This window comes from Gavialis gangeticus, unplaced genomic scaffold, assembly GCF_001723915.1.
Source record: "Gavialis gangeticus isolate Ggan-Ray unplaced genomic scaffold, GavGan_comp1, whole genome shotgun sequence".
NCBI classification, from domain to species: domain Eukaryota; kingdom Metazoa; phylum Chordata; order Crocodylia; family Gavialidae; genus Gavialis; species Gavialis gangeticus.
The window spans coordinates 11923891-11930305 of NW_017729030.1; positions in this window are offsets into that span (position 1 = coordinate 11923891).

The following is a 6415-nucleotide window of genomic DNA, read 5'->3' on the forward strand; positions in this document are numbered from 1 at the left end:
ATATAGTGTGTGTGTGTATGTGTAAAGGGGGGAGGTTGTTACTTTAAAGGCATTCCATACTATTGTCCCATTCATCTCCTGGTGTCTTCATGAATTTTATTGGGGTGGAGAAAGAGGGATTTATTGTGCTTATGAAAATGCCCAGTCTTTTTTCTTTCTACTACATCTATTTACGCAGTTAAATATACTCTTCTTATCCTCATGTCACTGACTGTTGATGTCTCTGAAATCTTCTGCTTAGGCTTTGAACAGAAAAGCATACTCAGCAGTAGCACAAGCTTCCTTACTCTACTCTTCCAATATATTGTCCTGGACTTTGAGAGGCATCACCTATCAGAGTCTTTGAGCCCTCTTTATTGCTACTACCAGTTGGGGCCTATTATTGTGGCTTTTGTGCTGTGAACCTGGTCTTCTACAGACTTGACTGAGGCCATCACTAAGATCACCTGACCACTTTCATTTCATTCCATTGCGTTGCCTGGAAAATTACTGACATCCCAGTGGGTTAAGAGTTAGTAACTGTGTACATTTAAATGCCATACTGCAATGTGGCATTTGGTTGTTGTCATTCAAAGCAACTTGCAAATTTTCTCTAGTCAGGTTTTAGGATTCAGTTCAGTCATGGTGCACACAGCTCTTCTTTTTACAGGATTATCTTATGTGAGCAGCATACAGGTTTAATTCTAGCAGTCAATGGCAGAATTTGAGTTGGGTTTAGCACATTAAAGCACCAAGTACTTCTGTTTGTCGCTGTTGAATATTATTCCCTGGTGGCAGTGCTTATTTGTATTTAAGCCACAGACAACCATATTTATACAATTTAAATTGTCTAAAATGTCACTATTATTATTTGTTTAAAAAAATTATTCTAGGTTTGCCACAAAGTATTCTGTGGTTTACTGTACAGCCCAATGTTATGTCATTTTAGTAAGGATCTTAAAACAAGGCCCTATTTTTCTTTTCCCTTTTGCTGTTTGTTCTACTCTTTAATTACATTCCTATCAGCTACTTTGAAGTTAATGAGACTGTTGGGATATGTAAAAGAGAATGCTGTATTGATTTAAGTCCTAATATCTTATCTTATCCTTGCATGCTTTTTCCTTTCCTGAATGTTTCGTGTTCGAAGTCATATTAACTGACATGTTGTGACTGACCCAACAAGTTTTGACTATCACGGGATTTTATCATTAATAAATAAAATAAAAATGAATTCACTTTTTTATTTATAAATAACGAAATGCAGGTGAAATGTTGCTCTGATTTTGGCAAGATGTTTATTATTTGGGGCCAAATTCTTGGATGATCAGATGACCGTGAAAGGTTTCTGTGGTTCTGAAATCTGGGAAGAACAAACCGTTTATGTAAGGGCTCTGTAAACTTGATCAGAAATTGAATCAGAATAATTAACTTGTCAGATTTCATATAGGCACATGCTAAAACAAGGCAATAGGCATTTTGTGGTTCTGGAAAAGACTCAGAACTCTAACCATGAAGGCAGGGGCAGGTTCGGCCATTTAGCTGCCAGGGAGAAATACCAGCACCATTTCTAAAAATGATTTTTTCCCCTTTGATTTCATTTGACAGCCCCCTGACTCCAGAAACTAAAAGATGAAGATATGCATTGCTTTGTTTCAGAATCTCGCCTAGCTGGAATCATTAAAAACAGCTGCATATTTTTAATGGGAATATGCACTAGGCCATCTTCCTTTCATGAGGATACTCCTGAACTACATGTACTTTTTGAAAGGTGAGGAGTTTGTTATATCAGGTTGTGGTTTTGACACATCTCTGACTAAACTTGTAATTCTATTTATTGTAAGCTGGAGCTGGGTGAGAAATTTGTACTTGGCAGGGATTTGACCTAACCATCTGCTTGGTTTCAGTTTGGCTAGAGTTGCCAACCTGCCTGAGAATCAGAGTAAAGCTTGGTAGAAGCAACCAAACTTTGTGTGGCTTCTTATCAGAATAGATACCTTGGTGTTGATACAGAACCATTCATTGGCTTCTGTGTGTCTACACATCGCCATATGGCACCATTGCTGTGGCACTGTGCACATGACGCACAGATAATTTTCACCACTATATCGCTGTAGCAGTGCACTAAAATGGGGGGAGCATGCCACTCCGGTGACGCAGCTGCCGATCATGCGTACGGCAACATAGCACATCACTATGAGAACGTAGAGTGATATGTAGACATGCCCTGTTTGTTTTAAAAGCTTTAATGAACTCTACAGTCTTTTAGTTAACCTATGCTGAATCTGGAGTTTGTAATGAAGCATGAAACTAAGTGAGTTTAGTTGCTAATTTTTTTTGCATAGTTCTATTTATCATGAGACTTAATGTATCTTCCAAAATTATTATACTGAATTCAGAAATTGCTGAAAGAAGTGTATAGTAGTATTAGAGTGATGCTGTAGTCATGATGGTCAAGAATTTATGCAAGAGGCAAAGCTTTCTTAGGGTGATATCTTTTATTGGACTAACTATGTACTTGGGATAAAGTTAAAGAAAGAATTTAAAGAATTTTAGGGCCTATGTTTTAAAAAAACCCTCCTGACATTGTGCACTCCAAGTATATTTTTCTTTGCTTGACAAGAGGTTAGTTAAATAATTAAAGTACAACAGTCCACTTCACAAAGTTTAACCATTCCCCACCTCACCCTCCAACCCACCTCAAACACGTATGCATACAGATAAATGCTACAAGCTTGTTCATGGCCAGTGCATCACACAGATAAATGACTCGGTAAAGTGACACCACCCTAGGTCTAGAGGTATGTGCCGTAAGTGCTGTCCTGTCATTTAACTGTGTCCTGTTCCAGCAAAGCATTTGACACAAGTAGTTCTGTTGAAATCAGTTGGATTACTCATGTGTTTAAAATTAAGCACGTGCTTAAGTGCTTTATTTTACTAGCAGTGAGAGAATGCCCTGCATAGCAAGTCTTCCTGGGTTAATCCACTTCAGTGGGAAAGTACAGTCTCCTTGTCCAGGTAAACACAACTCTTTTCTTTGAGGCTTTGCATGGCACTGCCAGCTTTCTTGCCTCTGGTAGGCTGGGAATCTAGGCATTCAGGAAGAGGAACCTCAAAAGGGTGTCCAAGCAAAATTCTAGTAAGTCTGATCATGCGCAGATAACACTGGCTCATGGAAATTTCCACAGCATGCCCAGCACGTGCCCCCTGGGTGACCTGAAGCTCTGTCAATCACTAGTGACCTACTTTTCAATCACCAGTGACCTACTTTTCAGCCCTGCACATGCCTAGTTACAACACAGAGCTCTAACTCACACATGCTCAGTTAAAAAGAGCATGACGTAATCATGCTAGAAAATTCTAACAGCCAAGCAGCCTGATTGGCTAAGGGGCTGCTATATTAGTGAGTGAAACCCCCACCTTTGTGTGGGTGTTGTTGGTGAGAGAGTGGTGAGAGACTGTGCGCTATCTGTAGCAGAGGCTGCTGTCAGCAGGGACTGCGAGGCAGAGAGCAATTTGGGAGTCAATCCCCCGGTTCTCCTCACAATCTCACACAGCGAATTCATACCTTTGATTTCGTTTCCTCGCGTACTGATTATTCCGATTACCGAACTTACTGGCTTTGACCCCGACTTCAATTACTTCTGGCTTTTACTTACCTGGCATTTGACGGACGTCGGCTTCCATTATCGACCACGATCCGGCTCATCCCTAATTCACCTCTCGGCTCTCGACGTCGGCTTTTCCTTCGACCACCCGGCGTCCTTTGGACTGGCGTCACACTCTCGACCCTAACATCGTCTCATCACTACGAGTTACAGCTCTTGTTTGTTATTCGTTCATCCCTGTATAAGCTGTCGACCAGCTCTGGGACTAGCCAGCAGGCAGCCGCCCCTAGCTCTCCAGGGCTAGATAGCAAAGGCTTGCTGGTGAACCCCGTGAGCCGACAGATCCCTTTGTTGTTTGTTCACATTCCAAAACTGTAACTGAAGAAAGCATTGCAACCTACGCCTTCAAAGCATAAGTCAAATAAACCCACTTTGTTTGAAACCGTTACATTTCCGTGCCTCAGAACTCCACGCCAAAAATCCCGCCTGTTCTGTGTCCAATTGCCACTGCCCGGCGGCCCAACCATGACACCGTGAGCTTGGTTAACCAACTCCGGGACAAACGGTAGGTGTCTGTCTAGATTATGAGCTCTTGCAATTATTATTTTATATCAAGCATTGGTGGCTGCAGTTTACTCTGTTTATGTTTCATTCTTAACCTTCTTCAAAAATGAAGTGCTACTATTTGTAGAAGGAACCACTGGTTTGATGAGTCAAATGCTAACAGACAGCAGCAGCAAATGTCACTATCCTGACTGCTGTACAAATTACACGCCACTTCCTTCCAGCTGAAGTTCATGTGGCAAAGATACTTTCTCAGAATGGGGGACATATTACACCTGACATGCCTTAGCAAGATCAAATGAATATTACAAGTGAAGCGTAGAACCCAGCTTGGTCTTGACAGGACATGGCACTTGGAGCTGAAATAAACATGTTTAGCATTCTCTCTCTTTCTTTAAGATGGACATTTGTATTTTTTTTTTCCTTACCAGGTGCAAATAGCAAAAGCAACTTTGAGAAGGCATCACTAAAATGTTTCCAGGTGCTTTCCCTGTTAAGTTTTACCTTCTGTCAAGAGTTGCTCTCAATAACCTTCAGCCTTAATAAACCAAGACCTTTTTGAAGGCCTTTAAAAGACAAAGTAGAATGTGAGACTTGTGCATTACATAATAGTGTCTGGAGTTATTTATCCTATCTCAGGTAGTGAGAACCACAAAGGATTTCAGATTACCACGTTTACATGTGTAAAGGTCAATGATATAGCTTAAAATAGCTCAGAATATAACCTGCACTTGTTAAAAGCCTGATCAGTTTATGGCTTAAGAAAACTAACTTAAAGGTGAACTAAAAACAGTAAGTGTAGTTTACTACTTAGTTTTATTGTACATATTTTGTACATTCACATTCCATGTGAACTAATGTTGGATCGTGATTCCAAACTTGAGCTACAAACTTGAGCTACTCCAGTGGTTATGGTGCTGGCCTGATTTCCATTCAGTTTCTTGCACAGTCCAGCTGAACAGGTGGTGCTACAGGTTTGCTATCTAATTACTAAAGTCTCATCTCACTCTCACACTCCACTCCAGATAAGGAGAGGACATTTCAAATTGTACCCACCATTTTCCTGTGTCTGACTGCTAGTACCAGTGTTTGAAGGAAGAAGCTACTGCTTCCCACAGAGCATAGGGACTATTGTAGACTCCCATTTTGCTTTTCAGATGAGCATGGTGGAGCTAGAAACTAGCACACAGAGGCCCACATCCCATTTTGCCACTAAGACATCTTGGATTTGGTCTCCCTTCTACTAGGTGAATGTAATCAGGTCTGGGGCAGGTTTTTTTCCTCACCTGCAGAGAGGCAGCAATTTCCTTTTCTTCCACTATAGAGTCTGTGACAGGTCCCATGCCTTAGGGATGCAGTGACACCCCTTGGTGGACATGTGGCTCCTGCTGCTTCTGATCCCATTGGGCTGCACTTCTCTGTTGTTTTGCCTGCTTGCCCAAAAAGGGGTAGTTAGGATGCAGCAAGGGCCCAGGGTGGGTCTAGTCCACTGTAAACTTGTACCTCAGGCAATTGGTTGCAACCCGTCTGGCCCTATTGGTGCCCTAGGACAGTGGTCTCCAAACTTTTTTGATCGCACACCCCTATCAGTAAAAAATTTTTGAGCAAGCACTCCCCAATATATGTATATTTATATTCATGCACCTCTATCAGTAAAAAATTTTTGAGTACGTATCCCCAATATATGCATATTTATATAAATATACATATAAATAGAAGTTCTAATATTTTCTTCCTGCACTCCAATGGATCATCTTGTGCACTCCCTGGAGTGTGCACACCCCACTTTGGAGACCACTGCCCTAGGATACTAGATATCTTATGGCCTGTGTTTGTGGCCTCTGTCCTCTCTATAGCTACGTCCATGTCTTATAGAGGGTATATGGCAATGGTTCTCAACCCATGGCATGCAGGCCACATGCAGACCAATCATCACACTGCTGAGGCCCATGTGACATCCTAAAAAAAAAAAAAAGTAAATATTGCCACACATGGTTTGTTAGGGTTAGGCAGAAAAAATGCAGAAAACTATGGGTTCCTCCTTGCAGGCTGACAGAGTTCTAGCCTGCAAGGGGCTGCCTAGGACTGGGGGGAGCAGAAGGAGGGCGATTGGAGGCAGGGGGCACCATGTGCATGTGCACACACACATATGCATGCAGTAGCCAGACAGCATGGAGTGCAGCTCCCTCAGCTCCCTCCAGGTAATTCTATGGTGGGGTGGGGAAGGGAGGAGAGCAGATTGAAGAAGCCACAGTGATGGAGGGAGA